Source organism: Mastomys coucha, unplaced genomic scaffold (genome assembly GCF_008632895.1).
Source record: "Mastomys coucha isolate ucsf_1 unplaced genomic scaffold, UCSF_Mcou_1 pScaffold7, whole genome shotgun sequence".
Classification (NCBI taxonomy): domain Eukaryota; kingdom Metazoa; phylum Chordata; class Mammalia; order Rodentia; family Muridae; genus Mastomys; species Mastomys coucha.
In genome coordinates this window covers 10316736-10329719 of record NW_022196913.1, presented here as the reverse complement: position 1 = coordinate 10329719, position 12984 = coordinate 10316736, and the positions used below count along the sequence as shown (strand labels likewise).

Sequence of the window (12984 nt, the reverse complement as noted above, 5' to 3'; positions counted from 1 at the left end):
TCCGGCTATAGTATCCACCTAGTTATTTTTCATTCCTTCTATTTCCCTCATGTTTTAAATTTTCGTCTGTTCAAGACAACTAGTACAACCCCTATCCCTACAGGGGTTGTGGATGTGGTTGCTGTATCACATGTGCCTCAGGAGGTGGCAGAGAGGGGAGAGGCTATGCCAATGCTCAGTATTCTGATCTATGAACATCTGAATGATTACTAGCCTGACATTCTCTGAAAAGAAAACAACCTGAGGTGACCACAGGCAAACCTTGGCAGGCTCCCAGGATAGGGAGCAAGCTGGCAACTAGATTATCCCAGCCTGGGACTGTGGGCCCTGGGTAGGAGTGAGCACAGGATGACCATTAGACCATCACCAAGGAGCCTTGACAAGCAGCTAGTCTAATATGAAGCAGTGCAGGCCTACGAGGGCAGGACATGTCTGAGATGACCCTTGCCCAGCTACATAACGCACAAGTGAGACATAACATACCTGAGCCCACTTCTGAGACAACTCCAGACACTCAAAGACCCTGGGTACCATTAAGAGGAACAAGGAAATGGTAGAGAAATGGAAGAAAAAGAGAAAGAGAAGAATTTGGGCACAAGGAAGGGATGCAGAGCTAGAGACACACTAAGGCTTCATAATGAGATTGCAATCTGGAGGCAGAATACAAAGGTGGAGGCAGGATGGAGACCTGTCCCTGGGGTTATGAAAGGAAGAGAGCTAGCCCTTTCTGACACTGAACCACAGCTGGGCAGCAAGGTAGAGCTTTCCCTCTTTGTGGAGTTTGCTGTTGAATCCTCTGAAGATCATGAGAGGGGAGCCAATGGGCCCACCAGCTCAGAGACATCTCAGACCTAGATCCAGTCTTTCCTTTTTTTCCTTTTCTGGGTGTGAAGAGAGTGAATTGCAAGAGTGGAGGGCAAGTATGAAGCAAAAAGGAGATGAGTGGGATGGGGTACAACTCCCCCACCCCCTGCCACCACTCCTTTAAGAACCTGTCCAATAAGTACCTGGGATTCCTGGAATGCCTCTCGGCATTCACAGAACTTTCAACTCTAGCCAATGGTTTTTCATTTACCCTTGGAAACTTCTTCCCACTCTCCAAGCTCAATATATACCACTGGTTCACCCCAAACATAGTATATGTGTACAGGCCTACTCAGTATGCACACAAGTTAAGATCATCAAAGAGAGCTGGCTCATTAAAGACCATTGGATGAAGACTGTAGAAGGTCTTTGTCTAAAAGAGCAGAAAATAGCTATAACACTGCCAACATCCTCAGAGAAGCATCCCGACCCAGTCAGCATCTGGACACCTTGAAAAGGAGGATGCAGAAACACAGCTGGACCCCAAAACACATACCACATTTGGATTCGATGTGGAAGGCATGTCTCAGGTAATGGTTAAAAAGATGGTTTCTGACCATGGTTTGCATTGTTCAGGGTCACTTTGTCAAATTTCCTTGTTTTTCTTTTATTGTCTTTTACAGTATAGTTTTGGTTCTCCAAAGGGGAATTCTGAGCACATGTGTGTTATGAGTATGTGCACAAATCTCTCTGTCTCTCTGTCTCTGTGTGTGTGTATGTATGTGTGTGTGTATCTATGTTTGTATATATCTGTGAGTGGTGTTACAGGCATATTTACATGTAATGTGGCTGCATGTGCCTATGTATGTGGGGAAGGGTAAAGACCAACACTGACATTGGTTGGTTTGCCCCATCATTCTCTACCTCATTTTGATAAGCAGAGGCCCTTGCTAATCTTGGTCTGGATTTTATTGCATTTGCCTAGAAGAATTATCCCATAAGTACCTGGGATCTACCTACCCTATCCCCTCAGAACTAGGATTATGTGCATACACATGCAGGTTTGTCTTTTTCATAGATGCTAGGGTTCCAAACTCAGATTCTTATGCTTCCATAGTAAGCACTTTGCCCACTGAGCCACCTCCTTTGTTGTTGTTGTTTAGCAATAAGTGTTAGTTTGGACAGACTGACAATAAAACAAAATAACACATGAATAGCGCATTCAATACCCAAAATACTGAAAGATAATGACATTGGCACTTAAAATGTATAAACATAAACAGTAATCGTTCCCTTAAAAATCTGACTGCTCCCACTTTGAGTTATTATTTTGTTTTGTTTTTCCGCTCTACAATGGTGATAGGTACTGATTTATTTTAAATAGTTTCCTTTATTTTAATTTGGATATAATTGGAAAATAAGTGAAGATTAAATGGAAAATAAGCTTATTTTGTGGTTACTTCTTTCTGTATAACCTACTTTATATATCAAATATGATAAAGAGCCCCATGAATGGTGATAATGCCACAGAATGGTGCTTAACCCCAAGCTATCACTAGGAAGCTAATGACAAATTCCACTAGGTATTGTTGCAGACCTACTGAGAATGGCGAGCTCTGCAGTGCGCGTTCATCTTTTTATAAGCATAACTCCCCTACCTTTTGCACCAAGAAGAAATACCCCTAAAAAATGGCCAGATATGTGGTAACATGAAAGAGAAGAAACAAAGACAATAAACAGTGTTCAGGCAATGTGATTCTGGAGAAGAAATTGAGAACTGTCCAAGAGTTTAAAGGGAGATTTCCTTTAAAATGGTGGCAGTGGGTGGTAGAATAATTCACTAGTATGCAAATGACCCTGGATTTGATACTCTCTCATCTAAGAAACTAATTAAATATACTTCTTCTTTCTTTTTTCTGTCTCTCCTTTTGTTTTATGGTTGGGTTTATAGGTTATGCCCAAGGTTTTAAGCATAGTAGCCATGTACTAAGCTTCTCTTAAGTAGAATCTGTATTTTAAGACAAGGTCTTATTAAGTTGCCCAGGGTAGGTTTCAAACTTGTGACTCCTTTGCCTTAATTTATATAAATACCTGTGCCTGTGGTTGCAGGTGAGGGTTACTATGCTGAACAAGGACTGATTCTGGATGTTGCTCACGTCAAGAGGGAAAGTAAAAGTAATAAAGGTGATGCTGGAATCAAGGTCATAGGGAGAGCTGTGACACAGATTTGTAATGTACACAGAAATCCTTCATGTGGAAGACAGGAAGTATAGATAGACAGTGATGAAGGAGTTAGACAACTTGGAACAAGGCCATTCATTAGAGGACATATTTTATTTTTTTCATTCTCTGTGAGAAGGAAAATTAGACCATTGTTGAATATGGATTTTGTTGAGAGGTAGGTATATTGGATAAAGTATACAAATAGCACTAATATGATGGTGGGTTGAGCAAGTGGTAAATCACAGTTGCCTGGTATCATGGGTCTACTTCTAATTTACAAAAGGACACCACCAACCTGTGTAAAACCTTGTGTACATTTATCTGTAAAATGAACCTAGTTTTTCTTTCACTTCATGTACTTGTAAGCATTCTATTTTTCCCAGGAAGAAATCTTTCTCATAAATACTTAATTGCTCTAAGTTAAATTGATACTTGTCTGGATCACAATAGCCTAACCTATACATCTTAACAAATACTAACAATGTAGCTCTAAGTAATTCTGAAGGTTTCTTTTCCAGGAAGCTCTAATTTCTTTCAAGAGCCACAAAAGTTATAGTGAAATAGCTTCATTTTTACAAAATTCAACTTCACAATAGCTTCCTCTCTTCATTACCGACTAAAGGCATTATTTAATCAATCAGACCTTTTTATGATGGCTTTTGCAAAGGATGGAGCCAATTAATTAGTAATATCCACAAGCTTCTCTGGCTCCAGATATCACAGCAGGCCAGAAAAAGAATTCTAACATCAGCTTCAACTCAAGAACACAATTATCTCTGGTGCATTTAGTTATAAAAATAGGTGAAATAGAATCGAACATCACATAGTCAGAGTTTGTGATGTTTTACTTTTCCTACGGAAGATTTCAGAACTTTAAAGGATAGTACTACAAAGTACAGACTGAAATATTTCTCAGTCTCACCTGTCTCATCAAGTGTATATTTATGTATTTGAGTGTAATTTGTGTGTATGCATGTAAAAATGCTTCTATAGTAGTGCTTAAGAAAATATTCTAATTTTTTTTAATTCTAATTTTTTTTTAATTTTAAGTGTGTGTGTATGTGTGTGTGTGTGTGTGTGTGTGGTGTCCACGTGTGTATGCAAGACATGTATAGTTTTTTTTTAATTAGGTATTTTCTTTATTTACATGTCATATGATTTCTCCTTTCCCAGTTTCCCCTCCAAAAATAAAAAAATAAAAAACAAAAAACAAGAACAAGCCCCTGTTGCCTCCCCCCTCCCCCTGCTTGCCACCTCGCACTCTCCCACTTATTGGCCCTGGCATTCTTCTACACTGGGGCACAGAACCTTCACAGGGTCAAGGGCCTTTCCTCCCATTGATGACAGACTTTGCAATCCTCTACTATACACATGCTGCCAGAGCAATCAGTCCCACCATGTGTACTCCTTGGTTGGTGGTTGAGTCCCTGGAAGCTCTGAGGATACTAGTTAGTTCATACTGTTGTTCCTCTTAAGGGGCTGCAAACCCTTCAGCTCCTTTGGTCCTTTCTCTAACTCCTTCACTGGGGACCCTGTACTCAGTTCAATGGATGATTGTGAGCCTCTACTTCTGTATTAGTCAGGTACTGTCAGAACCTCTCAGGAGACAGCTAAATCAGGCTGGCTTGTCCTTCTTTCAGTCTCTGCTCCATAGTTAGTCTCTGCAACTCCTTCTGTGGGTATTTGGTTCCCCCTTTTAAGAAGGAATGAAATGTCCACATTTTGGTCTTCCTTCTTCTTGAGTTTCTTGTGGTTTATGGGTTGTTCTTCCTGTATTCCAAACTTCTGGGCTAATAACCACTTATCAGAGAGTGCATACCTTTTGTGTTCTTTTGTGATTGGGTTACCTCACTCAGGATGATATTCTCCAGATCCATCCATTTCCCTAAGAATTTCATAAATTCGTTGTTTTTAATTGCTGAGTAGTACTCCATTGTGTAGATGTACCACAATTTCTGTATCCATTCCTCTGTTGAGGGACATCTGGGTTCTTTCCAGTTTCTGGCTATTATAAATAAGGCTGCTATGAACATGGTGGAGCATGTATCTTTATTACATGTTGGAGCATCTTCTGGGTATATGCCCAGGAGTGGTATAGCTGGGTCCTCTGGTAGAACTATGTCCAATTTCTGGATGAACTGCCAAACTGATTTCCAGAGTGGTTGTACCAGCTTGCAATCCCACCAGCAGTGAAGGAGTGTTCCTCTTTCTCCATAACCTCTCCAGCATCTGCTATCACCTGAATTTTTTCCTAGCCAATCTGAGTGGTGTGAGGTGGAATCTCATGGTTGTTTTGATTTGCATTTCCCTGATGGCTAAGGATGTTGAACATTTCTTTAGGTGCTTCTCAGCCATTAGGTATGCATCAGTTGAGAATTTTTTTTAGCTCTGTACCCCATTTTTAATAGGGTTATTTGGTTCTCTGGAGTCTCTATCAGATATAGGATTAGTAAAGATTTTTCCCTATTTGTTGGTTGCCGTTTTGTCCTATTGACAGAAGACATGTATAGTTTCATGAACATGTAAGTCCAGAGGAGGAAAGAAGACATCTGGCTCTGTCACTTTCTTCAGGATTCTGGATCTGGGCTTGCAGTTCACAGACCCCAGTGATCCTTCTGTGTCTTCTGGGACAGAACTAGGGTTCTAATTGCTTGCGGTCAGGCTTTGTCTTTTCACATGGTTGCTGAGGATTTGAACTCAGGTTTTCATGTTACAGGGCAAGTAGTCTTACCTACCAAATCAAATCCCCAGATCTGAAAGAAGGCTTTTGAGAGTTTAAAATGTTTGCCAGATTTTAATAAAGCACCCAACTTGTGAGTGATATGGTCTGCTCTCTTAATTTGCCACAATTCAATCATTGTGAGGTGTGTACTTCTAGGGAAATTATTTTAGTTAAAGAATGAGAGAACTGAATGCAGTCTGCTCTAAAAGAGCAGAATGTGATTATGGAAGTTACAAGACAATGGAGACCAATTGAATTTGGTCCAAATTGTGATCTTTCCTCTCCCTGAATCCCTCAGTGCTTTGAGGATTGTACACTGAAGCTCAAAGCAGCAAAGTGAAGCCCAAAATTATTAAAGAGATATTTCAGCGCTTGTCGATCTCAAAGGAGGTAGTCTTTAATTTTCTTTAGAGGCACATAACAATTATAGTGTCTACTATATATTACTGACAGCATCCAGGATAAAAGATTACCAGGTTTACACAGAAAGAGAAAAATGAGAGCCACACTAGGCAAGGAAGAAATCAATAAGGATGAACTAGTTATGTGTAGAGGCCACCTTTAAAGAAGATGTAAGGTTGATGATAAAGGCAATAAAAGAAAATAGACACGTAGTGAATACCAAAATAGATATAGCAAATATGGACAGAAGGGTGAAATTTCCAGACTGGAGAATGCAAAGTCATCTCCTCCCCAAGTCCCACCATACATACATACACAATGTATGCCTCAACAATGACACCACATAATTTTCCAACCTCTACAGTATCCACACATGTATCATAACTAGTTGTTAAAATATACAAGCCATTATTTTAACACAGATATTACAAACTCCAGCATACACTAAATGCTAATGTCTGAGTTATTTCATCATTTCAGTTTTAGGACAAAAGGAAATACAGAAAAAAATGTGTTGATCAATCAACTTTAATCTTTTCTTTTTCTCCAGAGAAATAATTACAGGATTAAATTTCAGAGACATATAGAGGTACACACATTCAGCAATTCAAAATATGCCAGACTTTACTAATTTGGTCAAAGCCAGGAATTTTTTAAAAAATGAAAAATAAGTTTCTGTTGAATATCATTTTGTGCCGTATGTTAGAAATTTGTAAAACTGTCTCTAGCTGGCTCAAAGATAGTGAAATAACAATGAATTCAGCTCCAGGCTAGATGCTTTTCAGGCAGTCCTGTCAGGAGAAAGACAGAAATTTCAGAGTAATTCATTCTTGCCACTGGGTCTCAAGTGACTTGTAAAGGAATCTGGCATTTTTAAAATATAAATAGCACTAACTTACAGCAATAAACGGAAAACGTTTTCCCCCAGTTTATTGAGAGACAAAGGAGGAGTAGCAAGAAGGAAGAGTGCAGTGGGATTTAATGGATGTGAGAATGACAAAAAAGATTTTATCAGCAGAGGTTTCTGTAGAATATACCTTAATGCATTTTTGGATAATAATTGGATCCTAGTGTTTTATATTGTTCCATGCAGTTACCTTACTATAACATGTACACGAGCGCACACCCACCTACACACACACTTACACACACATGCATTCTTGAGTGTGTACATGCGTATGTATGATAAATATTTTTATCAAGATACATTAAATATGGCGATATAAAAAGAACAGAGCTAGAAATAGATGAAGCATGTTCCAAGCTCTTTTTACCTTTTTTTTTTTTTTCATTTTTGCTCATTAATTCAGCATGCAACTCACATTCCAATAACAGCAGAAAAGGTTGAGTCCACAATCAAACTGTCACTGAATTCTAAACCAAACCTGAATCCCGGACTGCTCCTCATTAGACCCTGCTGGCAGCCCCACACAATGAAAGGACATGCTGTAGGAGAGCAATGATTTACTTTGCTCTCAGATTCCTGCGTGGAAGGGAAATAGGAGAACCTCATGGCAGTAAATGTAATGATTCCAAGAAGTCTTCTGATGCAATTTGCGAATCGCTGGTTATATTTCTAACACTACTCTGCTGCAGAATTAAAAGTCTAGAAGATAAAAATTAAAGCAAGTATTTAGAAAAATATCTGTTAATGCATTTTTTTTTATTGTATGTGCAAGATGTCTGGCATCAATATATTTGGAAGAGCCTTTAAGGAAAGACTCTAATATCTTTTACATTACTCTAATATCTTTTATCTTTGTCTATGGAACATTTCAACAGGATAAAAATCTGTGATACTAGTTTAGCATCTATCATTCAAAGATGGATGTAGCCTGATGTTTTTATCTCTCACAATTCCTTTTTCCAAATTATACCATATGAAGAAAAATTGGACATAATTACAATTCTGGGTTAAATGGAGACTGACTCAGAATATTTCACCACAACAGACAAACAAACAAACAAACAAACATGCATGCCTTAAGTCAACATTGCTAGAGTACAGACACCAGGGGAGGAGGCTAATAAATCTTTTTCCTGGATGAGGAGACTTATGGACTTAGCATGGTTGTGAGTTTAGCTTCTTAAAAGTTATGTTCTTTATGAGCCTTGTGATGCATATTATTTACATACAAACATATTGTTGTTTGATAGAACAGTCTGCTATATTTCTGCAATGCCCATTGTTGCATTGAAGCACACCATACAGACTATAACAACAGGGGCACAAGAGTGCTCTGCTATGGCAATGCTCTCTGTGTGTATGATGTGGGTCATATAGTGTTCTGCTCACTCTTATTTACATTCCCTATATTCATGACACTTGCCTGTCCAAGTCCCACTGTCTCCCTTGGGATCTCATAAAAGGCTCTCCGGTCTGGCACTGACTCTTGGCATTAACTGTCTGCCTTCCTCTATGTATGAAAGAGATGTCAGCATATGGCCAACAGCTCTGTTCATAAGCAACTTCTTTACCAATGCATAAAAGTTGGTTTTGGTAAATAAAGAAAATATCTAAAATAAAAAAAAAAAGTTGGTTTTGATTTGTGGCTCTACTTACTGTTCATGAGTCCTGTAACTGAGTAAAATTCCACTTCTTAGACTTGAATAAATTTTACTATAGGGGCTTGTTCTAGTAGAGTTGGTTTATCTGAGCATTCATCTCTATATCTTCTACTTTTAAATTCTCCAAGCTATATCCCATGCCTGCAGAGTAATGACTAGTATTCTTCATATTGAAACACATGAAACGTGAACAGAATAGAGGTTAACTGTCATGATTTCCAGAGAGGGCATTTTTCTCTTATGTGTAAGGTGAATTCATTAATGCTCTCAATTAACTTTCTCTTCATTGTTCATTGTATTGCACACAGTTGCATGGATTAAAGGAAGTAAGCCACATTAATGGAATAGAGCCAACTCAAATGTCCTCTAACAGAACAGATTATGAAAATGTGGCAAATCAACACAATGGAATTTTATTCACATGTATATAAAAAGGAAACTGGATAAAATTTAAGGTATTATATGAGTAAATGACTCAATCTCAGAAAGACAAAACTATTTTGTTTTCTATCAAATTTGGATTCTAACTTCTAATGTTTGTGTGTATGTTAATAAGGGCCTGTGAAGGTAGAGGAGGAAAACAAAACAAATTCAGAAGAGGGAATGCAATGCCACATGAAAGGAGACTACTGAAGGGAGGAAAGGAGCTGTGGAAAATAACCACAATTGTGTTGTTGGGACATTCAAGGTTGATTCTGGCTCAGAGTAAAATATGTACATTTTATTTAATGTAGTAGCTGATAGTACACAAATAATAGACGCATAAAGCACATTCCTTATAACATCTGCATTTAAGTGATTGCTCACAGGGCATATTGTACAGCAATAGAACATTCATGTGTATTTTCTATTTACAGTTTTGCATATTTCCTGCTTTATGCATGTCATTAATCTTATGGTTGAGTAAGCTAAATGGACATGGATAAATAATGTGCCTGGTATACTTCATTGTTTGTTAATCTAAAGTTAGCTAGACCCTAATATTTCCACTATGTGCTCTTTTCTCTACATCTTATATTCAACATGAGCTTTTCTTCTGTCTCCAAGAATGGAGCATCAGTGAATGGGTCACAGTCTCATTACCTCTCAGGGTATTTGGAGAATATCCTTTCCCATTATAATATAACTACCACTCATAGAACAATGAAAGAAGGAGTTTATATTGAAAACCAATGACATTTGGTATTTTTCCTGACCACTCCTTCTTTAGGAGGGTGAGAGTTAATATACGTCTAAGTCTCTCCTTAAGAGGAATATGTCACATATGAAAACAAGTAATTAAACGTCAATTTGAGTTCACAAAGCTGTGTCTTTGGCTAGAATAATGTTTTAAATATTTTTCTCATATAAATGCTCATGATTAGACATATTTGTAGAAGTGCACTTTTAACTGTGAAGTTCGATATCCTCATCTCTCTTCACGCACATTAAAGGCTGTGGTAGATGTTGCACTGATTTTTTACCTAGATTAATTGTCTTGAATACATTCATTTGTATTCATTTGTTGGAAAAAATCTTACATGACTTGCTTATTTTATATCATTGTCTAGGTTGGTGCTGAGAGTGGGTGTGAGAGACACAGAAAAGCTCCCCATATGACCAGTACCAGCTACAGAATTTTCAACAGGATCAGGCTTCTGATGCATTTATACAAGGTACTCCTAGGGTTGCGAACAGTTCTCATTTTCCAATGACTACTATTGATGTTTTCTATATTAAGCACATTTATTCCTAAAAGAAAGTTCCTATCCTCAAGTTTTAAGAATCCTTCAAAATGATTCTACCTTTGAATTTATTAATATAATTAAAAATAATTATAGCTATCCTTGTATAATACACTTATATTCAAGTAGTACAACATTAAATGTCCTATTTAAGTTTATCTTGAATAAACTATTCTCTACTTAAAAACTTCTTTTCTTTATCCACAAAATGAATGTAGAATATTTGTCTATTTTCAGTGGTATTGAAAACATAGTTGTAAGTATTTCAACTATACAAAAGATAGTATTTGAAATTTTGGTATTTGAAAGCAAGCTACAGATGATGCCACATAAAATATGAAAAATAAATAGAGTTATATATTAGTAATTTTGAAAAAGGTGAAAAGTAGTAGCATATGGGCTTGTATTACTATTCAAATCTTGAAATATCCAATATTTTTTCATATAAATAAATTAGTAAATAATGGAAACACTAATCAAGAAGGAGTACATAAATGTCTAAGTGGATCTTCTTTCCCAATGAGTCTTCTGTTCTGCTTTAATGAATATTTTGTCATTTTTATTACAATAAGTGACATATGATTTGCTTATTTAGTCATTTAATATTGTGCATTTTATTGATTTCCATTCAATTATTTAGGTAGCTTAGTATACATGAAATCAATATTATTTGGCTTTAATATACAGTTTTACTGTATATTGGATTAAATTTGTTAATGCATGGTTAAAAAATTCTGCATCTGTTTTCTTAAAAGACACTCACTGAATTAATTTTCTCTTCTTATCAAGCCTTTGTTTTTATACTAATGTAATGTTGGTCTAAGGTAATGTTGGTCATACAAAGTGCAATGGGAATTTTTTTATTAGTATTTTTGGAGAATTTATGTCATTTGAAGAAGAATTATTTTCTTGAAATCACTTAAAAGACACAACTATGGTTATGTCTATGAGTGTGATTGCAGAGAGCTCTAACTGAGGAAAGAAATCTATCATGAATGAGAGCTGTATCATCGCATGGGCAGGATTTATAAAGTGAATGTGGGAAAAATAAAACAAAACACATAAACAAAACCCTGAGAAAAATCAATTGAATGTCTTAGTTAGGTTTTTCCTGCTGTGAACAGACATCATGACCAAGTCAAATCTTATAAGGGGAACATTTAACTGAGGCTGGGCTACTGGTTCAGAGATTTAACCCATTACCATTAAGGTAGGAGCATGGCAGTGTCCAGGCAGATGCTGGGCTGGAGGAGCTGAGAGTCCTACATCTTCATCCAAAGGGAGAGGAAAGAAGACTGGCTTGCAGGTAGCTAGGATGAGGGTCTTAAAGCCCACACCTACAATGACACACTTCCTCCTACAATGCCACACCCCTACTCCAACAAAACCACACCTAATAATGCCACTCTGTTTAGGACCAAGCATATTCAAATCACCACATTGAGCATCAACATTCAACATTCATGTTTCTGCTTCTTGACTGTGGTCACATGACCAGCTTCTCCATTGTCCTGCCTTTGTAGTCAAAACCATTCTCATCAATATGGTTTCTCCACAGTGGTGGGCTGTGTTCTCAGACTGTGCCAAAATTATTTCTTTCTTCCCTAGGGTGATCTCGTTAAGTGTCTCACTAAAGCAATAATGAAAAATAGCTAATGTATTAACGTTGAATGTGAGTCTTACAGATGAAGCCAACTGTATCATATACTTCTATATGAATTTTGATAGCTCTTCTGAGTCAAGAAATTTGTCTGTTTCATCTAAAGTGTATAGTTTGTGCCCACAGAATTAGTTACAATACTCCTTTGATGTTACTTAATTCTGTATGGAAAGAGTATTAATTTTACTTCATATTTGGAACTGGTATTAATGAACTGAAATCTCTGAGAATGAACCAGAATCTTTCCTCCTTTAGGATGATACACTTCTATGGTTTTTGTCACCCATAATGGAAAGCTGATCCCCCCCTGTCATTAGTGAGATGTGGGAAGGGGGGCGTGATGTAACTGTCAATGATTCATCAGCTGTCACTGATTTAGGAGACCATGTCACATATTTGTGACAACCACTGATCGTTTCTCCATGATCACAGCTTCCATTTCCCTGAGCCTTCCCCTTTCCGGGGTTTCATTAATTCAGCCTTCTTGTTTACTTTTTAAAAATGAAAAGTTGTCTCTTCTGTAGGAACATTTCCCATGATGTCTTTCTGGCTGCTGTGTGGGTCACTGTAGACAGCGAATTGTTTGCAATGATTACCGTTTCTTTTACCAAGCAGAAATAAGCAGCAACATTTCCTTCTTTATTGCAAGAATCTGGCAGATTCCTGGCATCAGTGCAGATTCACAGCCATTACCTCAGTTAAGGAAACAGCTATTAATTATCTAGCCCATCAGTATGCCAAAGAATGTGGGAGACTTTTAAAACTGCATCATCTTGCTAACCTTTAGCCAAAGGTATCTGTTTTTTTTTTCAATTTGTTTTTTTTTTATTTTAGATATTTTCTTTATTTACATGCGAATTTCTCCATTCCCAGTTTCCCCT

At 37.3% G+C, this 12984-nt stretch overlaps 1 non-coding gene across 1 annotated transcript; it reads left to right on the top strand.

Moving 5' to 3' along the window:
- The first annotated feature begins 90 nt into the window (after positions 1–90).
- LOC116082910 lies at positions 91–222 on the top strand. Its single transcript, XR_004115525.1, has one exon. It is a non-coding gene; the product is annotated as a small nucleolar RNA SNORA17 (small nucleolar RNA).
- The last annotated feature ends 12762 nt before the right edge of the window (positions 223–12984 follow it).